The sequence below is a fragment of the Passer domesticus genome, chromosome Z, assembly GCF_036417665.1.
Source record: "Passer domesticus isolate bPasDom1 chromosome Z, bPasDom1.hap1, whole genome shotgun sequence".
NCBI classification, from domain to species: Eukaryota; Metazoa; Chordata; class Aves; order Passeriformes; family Passeridae; genus Passer; species Passer domesticus.
In genome coordinates, this window is record NC_087512.1 from 41,723,012 (window position 1) to 41,743,033 (window position 20,022).

The 20,022-nt window shown below is 36.4% G+C and overlaps 1 long non-coding RNA gene across 1 annotated transcript in view; it reads left to right on the forward strand.

Annotated features, from left to right (window-relative positions):
* Window positions 1-20,022, forward strand: part of LOC135290446 (uncharacterized) — a 40,528-nt gene that overhangs the window by 11,756 nt on the left and 8,750 nt on the right. Inside the window, exons 3-5 of the long non-coding RNA XR_010353214.1 lie at window positions 12,243-12,375; window positions 17,322-17,398; window positions 17,511-17,614. This is a non-coding gene — a long non-coding RNA (uncharacterized LOC135290446). The remainder of the gene's footprint in view (window positions 1-12,242; window positions 12,376-17,321; window positions 17,399-17,510; window positions 17,615-20,022) is intronic.

Genomic DNA, 20,022 nt, shown 5'->3' on the forward strand with positions numbered 1-20,022 from the left:
TGTGATGCTCAAATCTGTATTTGCTGCACCCAATCCTGTAACATCCAGATATGTCTTGCTTCAGAAACAGGTTAGTGAAAGGGTAGCAATAGAAAGCGTTGATGATGCTCAATTTCTAATACTGAAAAGCACAGCATATAAAGGCAATATAAAATCAATTGCAAAACAGGAACAGGGTACAAACACATAAATCTCATTTTTCACTGAAAGCCAGGTCCCTCTTTAACAAAACATTCCCCCTTTTGCACTTTGAGCACAGTTGCATCACTTCAGCAAGTGATGTGGACAGCATCCTGGCCTATGGCACTCTCTCTAGAGAGGCTTTGTGTCCCATATCTGGAATATATGTCCTGAGCTATGTAATGCAAGCCTATTACATAACAGAAAAGAACATATCCCCTTTTTTCAGACCTGTGGGTTTTTGAAAGCAAGTTTCAACATGGAAAGGATTTCAGGTCCTTGATGCAGAATAGACAAAGATCTATAACACTCCCTTGCTCCACGCTTTTCGTGTTGGCTGTCTCCAGTCAGAAAAATGCCAAGAGCACTGGATTTGCTGAGCAGGTTATTTTAAAATTTGTTAGAGTTTGGCTAATGTACTTGACATTATTCTACAGAGAGTTTTAGCACTTCACTCCAGACCTTCATGATGGGAACAAGCTAATTCAAAGTTCAGCTCTTCTACATCTGCTGTTTCTGCAACTTACTGTGCAAATTGCTTAAGATTACATAGTAAATATGAGGTGGAATTTGATATTTAAACTCTGATTCTCAAACCAGTCCTTTAAATATAAGCCAGTTCTACCCATGTAATGATACAGATTGAAAAATATAAAGATAGAACTAATCTACATCAGTCATTATTTGCTTTGAGCACAGGCAAAAACCAGTTATATTTTCCATGTAGCTATCACTCACATACCTAGAAATAACAGCATACAGAACAAAAGTCTTAAAACACTGCAATGATTCTTTTCAATGATAAGTAAATAAAAATATGTCTAGTTTCATAAACTGATACCAGGGGCCAGGATTTAGCATGTAGAGCCCCCATATGTCAGCTGGAGCTGTATAGGCACAAGAGAAAAAACAATAATTATAGTAATAATTATAGTTATAGTAATAACTACTGGTTGGGAGATAGAACAATGCATCCTGCACTGTAGCCCAGGAAGCACAATCAACAATCTGTAAAGCCAATTCTGTCCTACCAAGGAGGCATCTGTCAATCTCGTAGCAGAGATACATTAACACAGCAACAGTCAGGCCACAATTCTGTTGTGCAACCCAGAGCATTTCTTCAAATAGCTAAACAACATAACTCAGGCACAAGCACTGTATTAAAACCTGCATGGCTGCATCCTTACTGTTGATCTTGCTTCAGCGCTTGTTCTGACAGATGCAGAGCTCAACAGCTAAAGTGAGTCAGAGGGGAGGTTCAGGAGGACAAAAGTCTTTTTGGTTGCCCAGCATTTACTGCCAGACCACTAGAAGAGCACACCTTGCACCCCTAGGCAACAAAATACACCAGCTGAAGCACATCACTGCTCGTTCCTCTTCACAGCCAAGTTGAAGAGACAAATACATGGTATCTGTTCAGGAGGGCACATCAGTTTTGTACAGGAAATGGGCAAGGAAGCCAGCAGTACACAAAGAAACACCTCCTCCAAGTCTGGGAGGCTGCAAGGAGGTGCCATGCACTCCAGGATTGCAGAGTTTATCAGTGAGTGGTAGGCCTGCCACCAAGTTTCCAGGTAAGCTGGAACCAAAGTGAGTAAAAGTTTACCTGCCTCAGTCATCCCACAAATTTTCTGACTCACAGGTCATCCCAACACCCATACAGGCACACCAGTGTGTTTTGCAGCTCCCTACCTCAACAGTATGTCTTTCTGGCAGGAAGAATGCAAACCACCTGTTCCTCTGACAATGGCAGCAAATTTTAATTTCACCACTCATTTTCTGATGCAAGCTGAGATCAAGTGTTTATAAAACATTCTACTGCTGTACTTCACCATTTAATTCACAGAGAAACAAAAAGAATATTTGCTGAATGAGATGGGAACCTGAAAGCAGTTGGAAATTCACTGCTATTTTGGGGACACAAAACAAGTTCCTATTTCTCAATACATCACTAATTTTCCAGTATATGGATCTACAGTTACTTAACAGTAAGATAGTGTCTTTTCTTTTAAGGTAATTAATCTCTGAAGTGTTACAAGAGAGGAAAGTGAATCTAATAGCCCCCTTGACTCTAAATTTAAATCTGAACTTTGAAACCTACATGTAAAATTTACTTTTAGGCCCATTTACCGGAGTGTTGTTTTTCCTTTAAAACAAGTGATAAACCTGTGTTCATGTATGTTTCTGTCCAGGATGTATATATCTATATAAATACATGCATAGAGTGAGAATCACTGAATTTTGGGGGGCAGGGAGGGTTGCACATGGGCATTTGTGCCTGCATGAAAGGCCCATGTTTGAGGCACAGGGTTGGGAACAAATTATGGGCTGCAGAAGGATCCATGTCCATTCTGCCAGAAGATATCAGAGATCTGATTCGTGTTGATTATTTCTTCCATTTTTCTCCTTGCCATGCAGTAAAAGTTTTGCAGCTGTTCTCACGACTATCTCTGATCTTTGGATTTCACTGGTTGTCCTGTGGGTTGATAGAAAGATGTGACAGCCCAGCCTTCATAGGTTTTCTTGGTCATACTTGAAGTTCCATCCTGCGGATAGGATCTCTGGAAGAGTGTTCTTTGAAAAGATATCCAAAGAAGTTCAGTCTACTAGAGAACATTATTTAAAGTGAAAACAGTCTTGAGTATATTTCTCTGTGCTGCAGAACTCTTCATTAGATAAGTGGCCAAAGCAAAGAACCATATTTGCTGCTGTTTGGAATTTACAAACAAGTAGGAAGCAAGTAGATAGATAAAGATAATATCAATCTTTCAGGAAAAAGAAAAAATGCTTTTAAGAAGCATTTTTTTGAGAAAAAGCATTTAAGTTTTTTATTATTCTATGTGCATAGTTGTTCTTTGGTTAAATCTGTTTTTAAATTCATAGTTTTATGTTGTGGTTCTACCTGGATCAAAGATTAATAACCATCAGGATCTTGCTCTTATATCACTTAGGACTCCGCATACATATACAGAGATAAAAAGTTCACTTCTTAAGATGATGCTTTCTTCTTAGCACTAGGATATCACAGTCTCTCATCTGTATGGGCACAGCATTCTACCCATTAATTAACATTGTTAAGGATGACTTGTCAAGGTGATACAAGCTCCCTATCTTATTACTTAGCAGCCCCATTCTTTAAAGAATAATAATTATTCCCTATTTACTATACACTTTACAACTACTGAACATGGCTTTCAAAAAGAAATTTTAAAAGAGCATTTTTTAGCTTATGGCTTCTAAACAAATGATCAAAAATTCTGAAACTACTTAACATATTGAAGTAAGAAAAACCAATTCATATCTAATCTGAAGTATAGTAACTTAACATGTAAGCAGCAAATCATGTGGAATTGTTGATATCCATGTCGTATTATGTTCTTGCCAAGATCAAGATAAATTTTATATGTTCCTTTTTCACAAGGCAACTACCCTGCTTATTAGCACCTAATATTTTATTCCCTGCAGCCTACCTTTAAAAGTACTATGTAAACTATTCTTTTGTTGTTGTTGTTTTTCTTGCTGGGTTTGGGGTTTTTTGTTCCCACTAAGTCAAATCTAAACTCATTCTCTTTTGTTGACATACAGTATTTGAGTAGAGAAAACGTGCAAATGGTATAAATTATATCCAACATCTGACTTATACATCTAGCCCCACAGGCTTTCTTATGGGTGCAAATGGCAGTGAAGCAGAAAGGAGGGCAGTGGTTAGTGGATGAAAGCCAGATGGAGATCAGTGAGTCTCTCAGGGGTACAAATGGGGTCCCATATGTAAAATCTTGGTTGATGAGCTAGACAGCAGAATTGAGTGCACACTCAGGAAGTTTGCAGAAGACACCAAGCTGAATGCCATGGTTGTCATGTCTTAGGGGTCAGATGTCTTCCAGAGGGACCTGTAAAAGCTTGAGACTTAGGTCCGTGGGAATCTCATGAGACTTTACAAGACCAAGTGCAAGGTGCTCTACCTGGCCTGGGGCAACCATTGGTGACAGCACAGGCTGCGGATGAACAGATCAAGGCAACTCCAGGGAGAAAGACTTGGGGGTTCTGGCGGATGAGGCTGGACATGACCCTCAATGTGCACTCCCAGCCCAGACAGCCAAACGTGTCCTGGGCTGCATCCCAAGCAGTGTCACAAGAGACATGATTCTCCTCCTCTGCTCCACTCTGGGGAGATCTCAGCTGGAGTGTTGCATCCAGCTCTGGTGCCCTCAAAATAAGGAAGGACATGAACCTCTTGGAGTGGGTCCAGAGGAGGCCATGGAGAGGATTCCAGGAGGAGCCTGGGGAGCAGAATTCTCTGGGGCAGTCTTACAGCAGCCTTCTTGTACCTAAAGGACTCCTATTAGAAAAATTGGGCCAAACGTTGCAGTGGTGCCTGTAGCAATACAACAAAGGGTGGTAGTTTCACAGTGTTAGATCAGTGGATTCAGCCTAGATATAAGGAAGAAATTTTTTATTATGCATGCTGTGAAACACTGGAACAGGCTGCCCAGAGAGACTGTAGATTTCTATCCTTGGAAAGGTTCAAGGTCAAATTGGACAGGGCTCGTAGCAACTTGCTCTGGTTGAAAACTTCCCTGCTCATGGTAAAGGAGGTTGGACCACATGACCTTTAAAGGTCCCTTCCAACCCAAACTATTCTAGCATTCTGTCATTCTATGACAGTATCTGAAAAATTTAGTTTCTGATATTAACTGTATTATCCTGTGCTTTCTTTGCATCTGGAAATTACCGCCACTTTCTATTCAAAAATAGTTTTAAGCATTCACTTTGGGCAGAACTCACGCAAGTGTTCCTCACATCACAACATCTCTCTGAAACTGGCTAATTTCTACACATAAAGCTATGGTATATGTTACCCCAGTGGGGTAACATATAAATGATAAAATTTTTTTGTCACAAGAGCAAGCAAGTTCTTGGTAAAAATTCTGATTACAAAGTCAGAAAGGTCACCTTTAGCCCATTTTAGTCTCCAAATACGAATTGAAACAAAAAACATTTCCCTTAACCTTTCTGGAAATATTTTGCTTCTAAATATGAAAGTTTAACAAGATCCTTGTTGTCTGAAAAAACACAACATTAGAATAAAACAAATTATGTAAATCAAGCTCTAATTATGACCTCAATTTTGCTCTAAAACTGCACATCTGTATAACAATTGTCAAAGAAAGCCAAAGAAATTAACTTACAAAAAACTACTTTACATCTTTTGACCAGAAAGATGTATCAGGTAAAATTGGTAATGTCACATTTCAATTATTTTCTACTCTCATCCCTGATTAGGACTCTGGAATGAACATTCTGTCTCTGAAACATCTCTTGGCACTGTAACTAGGAACATAGGTTCTTCCTATGCCCTTCCTTCCAGCTTGCATAATCCACTTCTCACAAACTGAATGTCAAGCCTCTAAAAGACCCTCATCCATCAATGTCCTTGCTTTCTAGATTTCAAAAGCTCCTGAAGTTAAGGAAAATATTCTCAGCAGGTACCGGGAGTAGTTCACAAACTCTGCAGGAGGAAGAATGTAAGCAGCAATGAGTTTATCTGCTGGAAAGAAGTCTGCAAGAGTGATGTTTTAGCCTTTTAAACTTTCCTGATGTATTAGATGTGTGGATATCTACACTTTTTTTCGGTAAAATCTTTCCTAGAAGTCACTTCACATGCAAAGATGTAAAAAATTGAAAAAAGTAAAAGCTTCACATGCAAAGAGTAGAAAAAACTTGAATTCAAAATAGGTTCTGAGTTGTAGCATTGAAGTTTGAAGTCAGTGATCCTTTACCTGTAGCACCTCTGAATTGGAAATCACTAGCTACAGACATCCTTTTAACAGAAGAGAGGCTATTTTCAGAGCTAATTTGCAGTTCCATGGAGGTCATTGAGTCATTCAGCACTGTCCAGATCATTGCTCAGTATGTTTTGGGTCTTCCACAAAACACAGGTTACTCATTTGGCCAAATATATATGTATATATACACACACAAGCACATACACATACGCACACACACATATGCATTTTAATACCTGTCCAACTTAAACTGCCCCATCTTCAGGATATATTTTTGTTGTTGACAGTGATTTCATTAGCAATGCTTCATCACTGAATGATACAAAGGGAGATTTATAATAGCTTTGGTGTTTTTATTTTTATAGTTTTTTTGTTTTATTGTTTGATTGTAATACAGTTAATTGAACAAAAACTTTACATGTATCCTGAAACAGCTCCTCTGTTGATCTTAGTTCTTCTAGGGAAATTTTAACAAACTGTGACCTGTATTCATAAACATGACACAAATACTGACAGAAGCCTTGGGTGCATTGACCAAGAGTTATGAAGAGGACATGCAGAAAAATTATGGCCTTGGATTTATGGAGAGCACCTTGTTCAGATTAGATGAGGTGCTGTGAGAGCCTGCCCTGAAGTTAATTTTTGAAGGGACCAAAGACAGGTGGTTTATTTTAAAGACCAGCTCTTTAAAACAAAAGGAGCACGGAAGTGTTCCTTTTCGATGGCCTGTATTTCTTATCTTTCTTACAGTTCATCTTTATTTTAAGGAGGTAGTGGTTTCATCACTCTAAAACAGTTTTAAAGTACTATTTACTATGCTTACATTGTGATAATTAAAAGGCAGTGTTAGTACAGACTTTGTAGTTGCATTAAGATCCTGTTATTCTTCATTAGAAATCAAATTTATGTTTATCTTTTCCAGGTGTGCTATATGTCAGTTGCAGAAATTTCGGAGTTGGGATTCTTGCCAAATTCAAAACAGCCCCAGCATGCAACATAGGCAGTGTAAATCACAGTTCATGTGGTCCCCTTCAATTCTGATGAGTAAATAGGCCTGTCCCATTTACCTCTGCAAAAATTCTAATAATCTAAGGGTCAGTTGGACTGAAATGGGGAACTTTTCTTATCATGAAGTACACCAACACCATTTATAACCAAACATTTCAACCTGCCAAAACATGGGGGACATAATGCTAGACAAAGACCAAAGACAGCAACTCAAATGAAATTATGTCTGCAGAATACTGTAAAGGAGACAAAAATTCTTTATGGTGTAAAAACTTCACCCTGCAGTTTTCTTAGTGAATCTGTATACTAAGATACTTAGTACACTGAGTATACTATAATATTTATCTGAGTTATAATCCCACTTTTTTGCAGAAAATGGTGGGCAAGAAACTTAGACATAGGGGCATGTTTATTAGGAAAAAAAAAAAAGAAAAAAAAAAAAAAAACAAGCAAAATAATAATCCCAAACTCCAAAAAACCAGAAATCCTTCTGCAAAGAATTATTTTTTAGAAAAATTTGACTGTAACAGTTCTGCTTTCAGTGTTTGTGCCATCTATCTGCCTTTTGTCTTCCCTTTCAGAGACTTGCTATTATTGACGATTTGGCATATTATTCTTTATTGTCTAAAAATCAAAATAGTTCAAGCTCTGAAGCCTAAAACTGCATGAAATATGATGGCTTCAAACCCCTGAGGTTATAATATCATCAAAGATTCGTCTGAGAACAAAGACCAGCAAATATGAGAACTTGCCCCAGGATAGAGTAACACTTGCTACCAATTAGTAGAGTTTGTTTGAAATTTTTGCATAATTTTGCATAGAAGCCAAACTGTGGGTTCCTATAAGATGATGTAAGAGGACTATTTTTCCCTTCTAGGGCAATTCAGTATCCTGCTATAAAAGCTTAAAGTTATCTTCAACTAAACAGCTAATTCTCTTGTTGCCTCCCAAAAAGATGTGGAGGGGCAGCAACTCCCCCGGTTTGTCTTTTGTTTGGGTCCTTCCCCATGTCTACATGGAGAGACTATGCCATTTCCAGTGCTGTACAGTCTTACTTATTGTTGCCATCTGGCCACTTACTGTGATTTTATTAAATCAGATAGATATAAAAGTATACAGAAAAACAAAGGTTAGAATCCTCCTGACATGGTAAATGCAGATATTGGTATAATTACTTGCTTCCCTACAAAGAATGAAACTGGATAAGCTCTAGGTCATATTTCCAGACCCAAAAGTCCATTATGTTGGCAGGGCTGTATCATTAAGATCTTAGTATATGTTATGGCTGAGTCAAAGCAGAAAAATCTTTATATAGAATCAAGTGTCTGCCAAAAAGGTAACACAAACTTCAGAGAATAGGAAGCTGGAAGAATCAGGAAAAGAATCATAGATTTGTTTAGGTTGGAGAAGACCTTTAAGCTCATCGAGTCCAATTATTAGCCCAGCTCTACCAAGTCCCCCATTAAACCATGTCCCTAGATGCTACATCCTACACACCTTTTAAATTCCTCTAGGAGTGGTGACAGAAGCACTTCCCTGAGCAGCCTGTTCCAGTGCTTAGATACATTCAGATGTTTTACATAAAAATAGTAACTTTATCCATCCCTTTTTTTTCCTTTCTTATAGCACAAGGTAGCAAATGCAAATGAGAGACAACATATGGCAACTGCATATAAAGACAGAAAAAGTAGTGTACGTATTATATCACATTGATCTTTTTTAAAGAAAACCCTTTAGCATCTCATGCAAAACAATTTGTATAGATTCTCAGTTCTCCAGTGTTGTAGAACCAATAACAACTACTCTTTTCTAATTTGCTCTGCCCTTCCTACCATTATATCTTTTCTTTTCTTATTAAGAATTAAATATAGAAAGAAAAAAAGCATACTGCTTGTTAAACTCTGGGAACCACTAGGCATCTTCTTCATATTTCCTGCCATAATATTCTGAAGTTTGTCAGGCTGAGCCAGGATTAGCTGCTCACTGATACACTTCAGTGCTTTTTCGGCATGAGACATTACAAAAATTTCTCCAAACTGTTAAGATGGATTGTGCTAGCCCTTAGTAAGATGCCATTACATTTGGCCATGTCATTATTCTATTCATTATATTAAGTTACCACAAATGGAATTGCAAACAAAAATATAGTGGATTTTTTAGGTTTTTTTGCTTTAGCTTTCTGTCCATTTCATACATTCATACACCAAAATATCTGCTTTACAGAAGGCAGAAGGTTTGATTTTATCCAGATCCTATTTCACCTGAAATGCTGCTATGACTATAGCAGTTTTTATTCTCATCCTACCCTGCCAAAATGCCAGTGACAAGATTTGCTTCTGCCTCAGGTCTGAGCTGCTGAACTACAGCTCTTTATCCATGGAAATTAAGCCAGCAGTAAGAGAAACATATTTAAACCAATCTGGTGAACTCAGAGGTTAGCAGAGGTTACCTGTGTTACCAGACAGTGGTCTGAGCAGGGCGTTGAAGGAGTCAAGGTGTTCCTAACGTAAGTGCTGTAGTAGGCTGCATCCTGCCCAGCTGTACAATCTAGCCAGTACTACTGCATGGGAGGTGGCACTTTACCAGAAGCTCAGGTTTTAAGAAAACAGTGACTCAGATCACAATACCCTGTGATTCCCTCCAAAGTCATCTACAGGCTTCAGGCACAACTAATTCCACCACAACTGGTAGATGCTGATAGAGTTTACCAAGAGGGAGGTCAGACGAGAGAGAGTTGATTGTTTTCAGTACTACCATACTTCTTCAAGTGCTAGTCAGATTTACCATTTCCAAGATACTGAAATTCACATTTAAAGGAAAATGTAGCCTAAGTGTTGCTGTTTTGGCAAACAGCAAATAAATATAATATTTAATTTTTTTTCAAGCAGCCTGCAATGCATGTTGCCTCAAGAAAAAAAAGGAATTAACCTCAGCATTTAAATATACTGACTAGCAGCTGCCACAATCAGATGTTTCTAATTTTATCATTGCAGGCAATGCATAGTGGTATTTTTTGCAATCTGACAATCTAATTTTATACAATGACAGCTAAGAATAGATTTTCAGAATGGTAGATATACCTGCATGTCTAATTTGTATGCAAAATCTTCAAGGAAGGTGTACAAGGATAGTAAATAGGCATACAAATTGCTGTATAACTATACATTTATGTAATTCTGGCAAGGAGAATGTCATAATTATATGAATATTTTTGTAGCAAACATTATTGTTGCAAGAAGCACAACATTAAATAGATATGAAATTCTCTTCTTTGGTTGTTTTTTTTTTTTCATTGTCAAATTGCTTTTCTTGTATTCCCATCTCTCAGGATGAAAACACCGTCTTTGTTCAAAACAGGTTGCTTATTCAATGTATTCAGCTTTCTGTATATGTTGTGTGCATATGTAATTCTGAAGTTTCCTTCTCTGAAAATTGGATTATACATTGTAAACTTACTAGGACCAGTCAGGAAATAATTTCCATAACCCATGATGATTCTTACAGATTTCAAAACACAGAGAAGTTATTAAGGAAATCATTGCTTTATGTGAATCAAAATGTTTTGCCAATACTGAGGTTCATATACATTAGTATAAGCTGTCAAATGAGTTTAAAAGCTCACTTTGTCCATTTTTCCTTTTCAGAACTTTGTTGTCTTATTAATGAATTCAAAAGTTTCTACAATTTTAATTTCTGTTTTTATAAAATAAACTCAACTGTACCAATTACAATCCTCACATCTAGTTTCCACTTTCCATCTTTCATATTTTAATGTAATTTAATGTGTTTTAATGACTAAGTTAGGATAGATATAGATGCTAAGAATAGGAGACAGCTGAATATAAAGAGCTTTCCTTCCCACTTTCATGCAGTATTATGTGAATAATGTTCCTTTAGCTTCTAATCTTTTGACATTATTTCAAATCATTCTCATCATTCTTTTTTCAAATCTGAATGAAGCAGTCAATTTGGCTTAAAAAATAACCAAAACACCTGAATAAAAAGCCTTTGAAAAATGGTGATTTTATATCTGTAATCCTATAAAATAAATTGGAGGCTGTTGTTTTTTGGGTTGGTTGGTTTTTTTCACTTGAGGATGATGGAAAGAGTGAAAATACAAATTACTAAATATCTTTCAAAGAAACCCTCCATTCTCCTTTCATCTGAACCCCAACAAAATATGCTGTGTAAAACTAAAGAGACAAAAACTAAAATGAAGAATAGAGCTTCCCCATATTACATATCTCTATTCACCATTTTAGGTTTTTTCCCCTGGTTAAAAATTAATGTCCTGGAATTTGATTTTTACTGTCCATTGTCAATTTAATGCATGTTTCATAAACAAGCCAGAACAGTACCTTCTAGTATACACACAAAGCAGGAGACACAGATTCAGTTCCTTTCTCTGCTGCTTAATAAAGGTCATACATCCTCATAAAAGTGTCAGGCTGTAGGTTACTGTGCACAGGACGGAGAAGGAGCTTGGCAGTCAAAACAATTGGACCAAAGCATAGAGCATATTTAAGAAATAGCCCTACACCATTCCAGTTGCACTGGTAATTAGTGCATGAATTTGAAGATACCATATTTTATTTCACACTTTTAAAACATTAGATTCTTCCTCATGACTAAGCTGATGTGTTAAATGCTGCACCTCATCATCATTACTAGCCATGCCTAAAACATTGCAAGACAAAGTAGAACTTTGTGTGTGGTTTGTGTGTGGACTGAGTTACTGTGGGTCACAGCTTCAAACCCTTCTGATTGGGTCTGGCTGGAATAAAATTATGACAGCAGTTTTATTTAGAACAGTCCATATAATTGTGTGTTTGTATTTGTGGCTTAAACAATGTCGGTTACACAGCAGTGTTTTGCCTGTCCCTGTAAAGAGCTCGCAAATTGCCAAATCTATCTCTCCTTCCTTGCCACAATAGTTAACAGGCTGGGGGTGGACAAGAGGCTGTGAGGGAACACAGCTAACCCCAAGTGCCTAAGAAAATATTCCACACCGTTTGACATTTGACAGTAAAAGCTGACAAAAAGGAGGAGAAAGGCAAAACATTCAGAGTTATGGCGTCATCTTCCCAAGTAATAGTTGCATGTGTTGAGACCCTGCTTTCCAAGGCATGGCTGGATATGACGGAAGTAGTGGATTAATTTCTCTTTTTGGTTTGGTTGCACATGCAGCATTTACTTTGCTTATTTATCTGTCGCTTCTTGGTTCTTGAGATTTTTCACCGTTGTCCTATTTTTCTCTCCATCTTCTAGGAAAAGGGAGTGAGGAAGAGGCTGGATGGATGCTGTTGGGAGCCAACCCACCAGACTACCACGACCAGGTTGGGCTCATATGAAGCTATTCCAGACACATTAAGATGCAGAAATCTACTCCAGCTAACTTTAGGTATGAATTTAATGTCCTTCTAATTCAGCAGCTGAACGAAGATTTCAACATTCTTTGGTTTGGACATGAGATACAATTTAAACATCAAATTGCAACACTCATAACTCTCATCTCTTTTTGGAGGTAGTTTTAGCAGGGCGATTCTTGCACATTTGTCCTGGAAGGTACAAACCTCAGGGCGTTTAAGAGTGATAGAGAGGACAGAACCACAGCGACAGTGGTGAAGCACTGGAACAGGTTACCGAGGCAGGTAGTAGATGGCCCATCACTGTAAACATTCGAGTTTAGGTTGGATAAGGCTCTGAGCAACCAGATCTAGCTGAAGTTGTCCCTAATCATTGGAACCAACCTCTAAAGGGTGGGGGCAGCCTCTAAAATTTATGTATGATTCTGTGAGGTCAGCCTTATGTTTTGGATGACTAAGCAGGGCCTACGAAGAAGGATGAAATAGTAGATCTTTGTTCTTTGCTCATCTTTCCTTCAACAGAGGTAGAAGGATTCTGTTCTGATTTATATTTGAACAAAATATAATACCCACTGATTTGAAACATTGATGGAGGGGTGGAAACTTGGTAAAGTTATTTATTCAAGCTGATAATAAAGCAAAAACTTTTTATAAAAAGATAAAAGCTAAAGGTGACATAGAAAGAGAAGCCTTGTAAAAAGAAAGGTAACTTGTTTTATTCTGATTTTTGTTCCCTTGCTTATATCTTTTCTCCCCTAATTTCTCTCTTTTTACTCTTAGCTTTGAGATAATTTTCCCAAAAATTAATTTATGTTTTATTTTATATCATCCTTTTTTTTAACTGGCAGGTTCCACTCAATTTGCACTGGTTTTTGGTTGCATCCCAGCATCAGAATCTGCACAAGTCACCTCTCTGTGTGTTTTTGTATGGTCTTTTTTTTATTTATTTTTTAAAGATCTATTCCTTTACTTTTATATGGTGCAGTTATATCTTGCAAAGCATTTTATAGCCCCTGAGATGGTCAAGACTAACTACACTGAAAAGGCTTTGTGTCTCTTTCACATATTATTTTTATTTGTTTGTTTTTCTTGGTGATGAAATCTACCACCATTCCATGTTGAATACTGCAAGAACACAATCTGTGTTCCTGGAGCCCAACATTTTTTTTATCAATTATAGGTATAAAAGGGCTGTAAGATATCACCATTTTTTGATATACAATTTATAGCTCTCAGATGTAATTAAGTGATGACAAATCATACATGTCTACCCTTGTACCTGTCCAAAGGTTAAGTAACTTTCATGATGTAATTGTGCCAGATTTCTTTCTCATTTTCTTTTATTTTGATTAAAGCTCTGAACTATCTCCGTGTTCCATCTTGGTAACACACAACCCTGCATTTGAAGAACTGTACTAAACACTACAAATACCTATGTAAGGAACAGAATTTTCTTTTATTATTTAATTAAAAATTAGAAGCATCTTTTTAATAGTCTCTGTCTTACAAGCAACTAGTCTTGTTCATGTCTCTCTATAGGTAACCAATCTAGTAACATAATACATTTCAGTCTGCTAGTTGTTCAGTTTTCAATCAAGGGTGATAGAAAAGCAAATCTTGAGATATACAACTGAATAAGGTCTCTTTATCTTAACATACATATATGTTTAAACTTTTTTTTCTTTCATATTTGCTAAATCATATAATGAAGGAATGCAGACCCTGGAAAGATTCTAGTGTAATATTGTATAAGTCATTGAAAGGTCAAGTGGAACTTTTTCCTCCTCTTCAGAAAACAGCAGTCTGGGAAGGTTAGGTCAAAAACCTTTTAAGATTTTGTAGTTTACATGGTTGTTATCATATGTTGTTATGCTGTAGAAGTAGGGTCTGTGTACCATATGAAGTGACAGCTGCTGTGTAAACTGTAGCTGTTGTTTTTCAGTAACTAGAGTTTTTGTTTGGTTTTTTTTTCAACTCCAGGACTCCTTAAAACTCTTACATACCAAACCAAATTTAATTTCAAATACTTAAGAAAAGTAAATATTGCAAGCTCTTTGTTTTGAAACAATAAACTTTGAGTTTTTTCCCTCTATCTAGACAACTAAAATTTTAACTACCAGAAAGGAAAATAGTGATTTTTTTTTTTTTCTTCATTGTAAGTTTTTGCTCTAAATACTCTGCATGAAATTTTTCCCTCCCAAAATACAGTTCTAAATATTATGGAGAAAGGTAAAGTTTCACATAATTTTAGTTCAAATCTATTTTGATTTTACCTATATTTTTGCAAATTTCATTCTTTTATACTGCTTTCTGTATGGCAATATTTTTTCCCATTTGTAGATGGAAAGTTATATGCTTTAACTTTTTCCTACTTTTTGCAGAGATTTATAACTGTTTTTGAAATAAGTACCTCCTTTTGTGCTTAATGTCTACTTGCTGTCAGAAAAAAAAAACAGAGGCGGTGCATCATATCCCAGTTCTGAGTTGTGAATTGACCCCAATTTTGCTTTAAAGAGATGTCTAATGGAAGGAAAATTTCTCAGCTATATCTAAAAACTGGTGTGCTGGTTTTTGTGTGAAAATTATTCCTAGGTAAGGGTTAATTAGCTTTACAGACATACCCTGGTCATCTAAGTGAAGAAATGAATTTGAATATATTCTTTGGATCCTCGTGTTGATACCTAAATTATTGCTGGTCTACTGCTCATCCAATGCTAATTCTTGTATCTCAGTAACAAAATGGTCTACATACATGTTAATAAATGGATTAATATCCATACTCTACTCAATAACATTCAGTGAAAACTAAACAAAGCAAATCAGAGTATTACATTAAATTAAAATGTTTTATAAACACCAAGCAGTAAGATATCATTTACATTTAAAATATTGTGTAATATGTTTATGTTTGTAATATATGTATACACTATCTAGGGCAAAACTCTGGCTTGGTTTGTGTGTCATACTTTCTGTGATGGTAGTATTTGTCAACATCTGTATCTTGAAGCAAAATACATCTGTGAACATATAATGTTTTATCAGCACATCGGCTTTACACCAGCTCTAAGAACATACCACAGTCATGCTGGAGTTAGGAAAATGGCCTTTTACTTGATTTCACAGCTAGTTATCAAGACACTATTATTTAGATCCTAATACAGAAAATTCTTCTTATCTGTCTTATGTTACATAATTCTTTTGATTTCACAATCCCAATACTAAATTTCTTCTCTGCCTTTCCACCCAGCCACATTTGCTGCAACAGTGCTCCAGTGTTCTCATTGTCTAATTTATCAGCATAAGCTGAAGAACATGTAAAGATGCACAGAATTATAGGTATCCCAAACTTTAAGTCAGCTTTACATTTCCAGGAAATTAAGGTTTTGCACGTGTGTCATTTTGAATAGAACCACAGTTACCACCATCTAGGATAATTCACTGCGAATTTAACTGAGAAGCTATACAGCTAAAATGACAAGCTGTTACAGCTGATAATCTTCACTACTCAAGACGTCTCATACTATCCATCAGCAGAACAAAGGTAAATGGAGTGTGCAATCAACAAGAGAGGAAATACTGAGTTTCATCATGTTAGGGGAGAAATTTCAGCAAATAGTCCATAGTACAGTCCAAACCTTTTAGTCTTGTAATGGGTTAAACAACTTTTAGTACTTAGACATCATAAAAAATTCAGCAACAGTCTTGCAACATATTCTTTGTGGTATACTTGTCCAAGTAATATTTATAAAACATTTTCAGCACTGTGGTATCAAATCTGTTATGCATGGTTCCCTTTTCTTCACCAATGTTCATTGAGAATGTAAACTTTTTAGCTGTTTCCAGAAAGCACCTGAACAGTTAACAATGTTTGCAATGTAATTATGTTTGTGACATGGTCTCAGTGGAAAAACATTGTAATGGCTTTTAAACAAAATAAAAATACTTCTAAAACTGGAAAGGGATATACATGTGGGAATAAATGATCTACCAGGTTCTTACTGAAAATGAAAACAGCAAGTTAGTTTATTTCTGTATTTGAGTTTTCTGGGACTGCACTGATATGCACAGCCAAGAGGAGAGCCATAACCATTTGTGACTGGATTATGCTTGCAGACTGAAAATTAATATATGTGGTAAAGCTAAAGAAAAAGGAAGGCACAAGGTTCCCTCTCAGAGTCTATCTCTTACTGAACAGAAACATACCCTATCAACCTCTAACAAAAGGACCATATGAACAGTTCACACTTCTGAGAGGTAAAGAAGTTGAACAGCAGATAAGGAGAAGGCAGAAGTACACGCCTTCATCTTCCTTACATTTTCCACACTGACTAAGATAAATTACTAGGAACAAAAGATAAAGCAGGCTACCCTGGAGGGCACTGATATGGAAATAACAAATACTGCAATGGGAACTCAAGACGAGATGAACTGATTACTGCTTCTAGAATAAAATTATCCTAAATTAGAAAGGGATAAATTCTCATCTGAGGGTAGTTATCTCAGTTTAAAGAGCAGATATCAGTATTTACTTATCAATTGTTTTCTGGACCTGGAAGATGATATATTCTGTTCCTGTATCCAAGATCTGACACAGCCTGAAACTTTTGGTTTCACTTGGCCAAACCATCATGTTTTAGAGCATGTCTCCAGTCTAATGCCTTCAGTTCATGCATATGTACTAGCTGTGATGTACACTGTTCAGCAGAGAACACAAAAAATTCTGCTTGAAAACATGGGTAAAAATCCAGGATATGAGGTCTCCCAGAGCTAGAGGGAAACACTGTATTTAGCAATAACCAAACTAGTTCGGAGTTCTCCAGGGCAAACCTGCAGTCACTGCAACATAAATGTACCTGAGTCATCATCCACATATGGGACAACAATATTGACAGAGAAGTGGTATATTCTTGGGGAGTTGCAAAGTTAGCCTGCACTTTGAATGTGCTTGCAAATGCTATATGTTGTTATTATTCTCCCACAGGCATAATGAGGTCTGAGAAATTATCATCTTTCTCTGACAAAATGAAGTCTTTCATTGCCGTCATTGTAAGTCAGCATGTAAGTTAAAAAGACAGACTTTGGGGCCTAATGTTCAAAGATACAGAAAAATTCCTTTGAAATTATCACTCTATCATCCAAACAGTACTTTTTATCTGTTTTTGTTTTGTAGCATAGCCTCACCTTTCAAGAAATTTTCATTTGTCATCCTGTTCTAACTCAACAGTTAAAAAACATCTCTGAAAGCACTTCCACCTGCAGGCGTGCCCCTCTAATGTAAGTTGCACCAACTGTCACCACAGTGATTCCTCTAGGACTGGAACACATTAAAAAAGAAAGAAAAAGCATCTAGTGTCAAATACAACTAGCTCTCACATCTTGAATAGCTGCTGACGTTTCCATGAAATAATGCAACTTCCTGCTGGGAAATCAAAAGTATAGTTCTATATTGCACACAGGCACCAGGATCCAGAGGCAGTGTCACTTTACCATCCCAAACATCATAGCAAGTCTGGTGCTCTCCAGAATGTTTTTTATAGAAGATGTTCAGGAAAAAAAAAAAAAATCCCAAAATTACAGCTCACTAAGAATGTGTAAGAGTATGTTAGAACCAACTTTCTCTTTGTTTATTAAAATAGTCTGTGTGGCTCTCTAGTACTCATACAAAACAAGTAGTCTGAATTTTAAAGTCCACCATGTTTAACCTTGTCCCTCATTTAAATTGTATAACCTGAGGGATTCCAAATGAATCTGTCAACACTGTATGTGCTAAAGTAGGAGTTTGGGGAATAAATTCTATTATTTGCACAAAAATCAAACAAAACAAACGGAACTGTTTATGCTCCACTTTTCTTTAAGCTGTAGCAGGTGCATAACTTGAGTCCTAACACAGCATCCGTAATTAATGAGACTAGAATTGTCTTTTAATAGTGCCCTTTTGACATAACAACATTTTAATTGGAATCCAGCAAAGAGAAGACCAGACCAGAATCACCTAGTTAGTGAAGCTGTACAAGGGACAAATTGACTAAGTCCTAATTTTCTGTCAAACAGGCCTAATTTACATCCAGTTTAGATTGGAGTTTAATGCATATTTATGACTCTGGTATGTCATACTAGAAACATTTTTCGTAAACTATGGAAGATGCACACTTTTCCTTGAATGTATTATGATGACGAACACTGCATTTTCTTCCAACTTACCAATAATTTTTCAATGAACCTAGCAGTTAAATGAAAAAAAAAATAAGGGTATGAAATACTACAAACAACAACAGAACAGAGAAAAGATACTTTTCAATTTCTTTTTTAATCTGAGAAAGTTAAGGAGCTGCAGAGTTTTAGACCAGAATTAGGCCAGAATTGAAACATGACTTTTAGAATCAATTATTGTTCTGTGACGATAGGACTGTGCTTTTACTGTCTCCAAAAGCCTTTAATATACCCTCTACCAAGAGTTTTCAAAGTTTATAACCAAGGTAAAAGATCAAAAACCAGACCTAAACAGAAAAGTTCACAGGTATTAAAATGTATGCTGCTTCGCTGCACCATGACAATTATATTAAAGGTAATCTTTAAGGAAATTTGGGTGGAATTATCCTAGAGATGCTTTGAGATTTAAAACAACATAATTTTCTCATACACGGGGTCTTGTCTTTGTGAACATCCATACTTCTTTGAAAGATTAAATGGTGTTTTAAATTGAGGCTGTTCAGTTTGTTCATGACTCAAAAACAAAAACAAAAGACCTGACTCCTTGCACAGAGTTAGATGACTTTCTATGTATACAGTTGCCAATGGGGGAAAAAAGGCTGGGTTTTATTTAAATTATCTAATGCGTAAGTGTCATATTTTATTATTTGATTTTTAAAAAATACACGTATTTATCCTAGCAGAACCCAGGCCCACAGCTTAAAATCATGCAGAGAGCTATGAGGTAAGCACTTATTTAGGATCCTAGCAATGCAACTAATCCACAAACTGAAATCGTAGTATGGCTCAAAGTAAATCCAACACTAAGTACCTCCTACAGATAAACAGGTCCCTATCCTACCTCTCAGATGTTTTACATTCCTAGCCTTTCTTCCAGTTGCCTATCAAATTCTCCATGCCCTGTTGCAACCTAATGTTAAAAAACAGTTACCTTTTAAATTAGAAGTGCCACAATTTTACAGGAAAAAAAATTCTTTTCTTGCATGAGGTTTTATACATATGGCATGGGCATACACTGTTCAAGTTACTCTTGAATTTCAGTTACAGAGAACTTCAGAGATATGGGTAACATACTGGTGAAGAATGTTTAGCTATGACAGGATGTGGTATGAATTTGCCAAGGAAACAAACATTTGCTTTTGCCTTTTTTATGTTTATCATCTTCACTGCTAAGTGCAAAAAGAAGCATTATTACTATAATGTTAAAGTAGTTACCTGAATGAAAAGTATCACACTAATATTGTGACTCCAGCATCATTCAAGTCTTACTTACTGGTAAGGAAATTCTATTTTAATACAGTATTTAATGTCAGGTGATGTGTACAATTGACTTAGGACGCCTCCTTTCTGACTTGAAAAGTATCAATAATGGCATTTGATTTGTAATACTTTTTTGAAAGACACCTAGTAAAGTGATGCTAAATAGTGAATAAATCAAAGTTAAATACTGCCAAATTCAGTATCTGGAATAG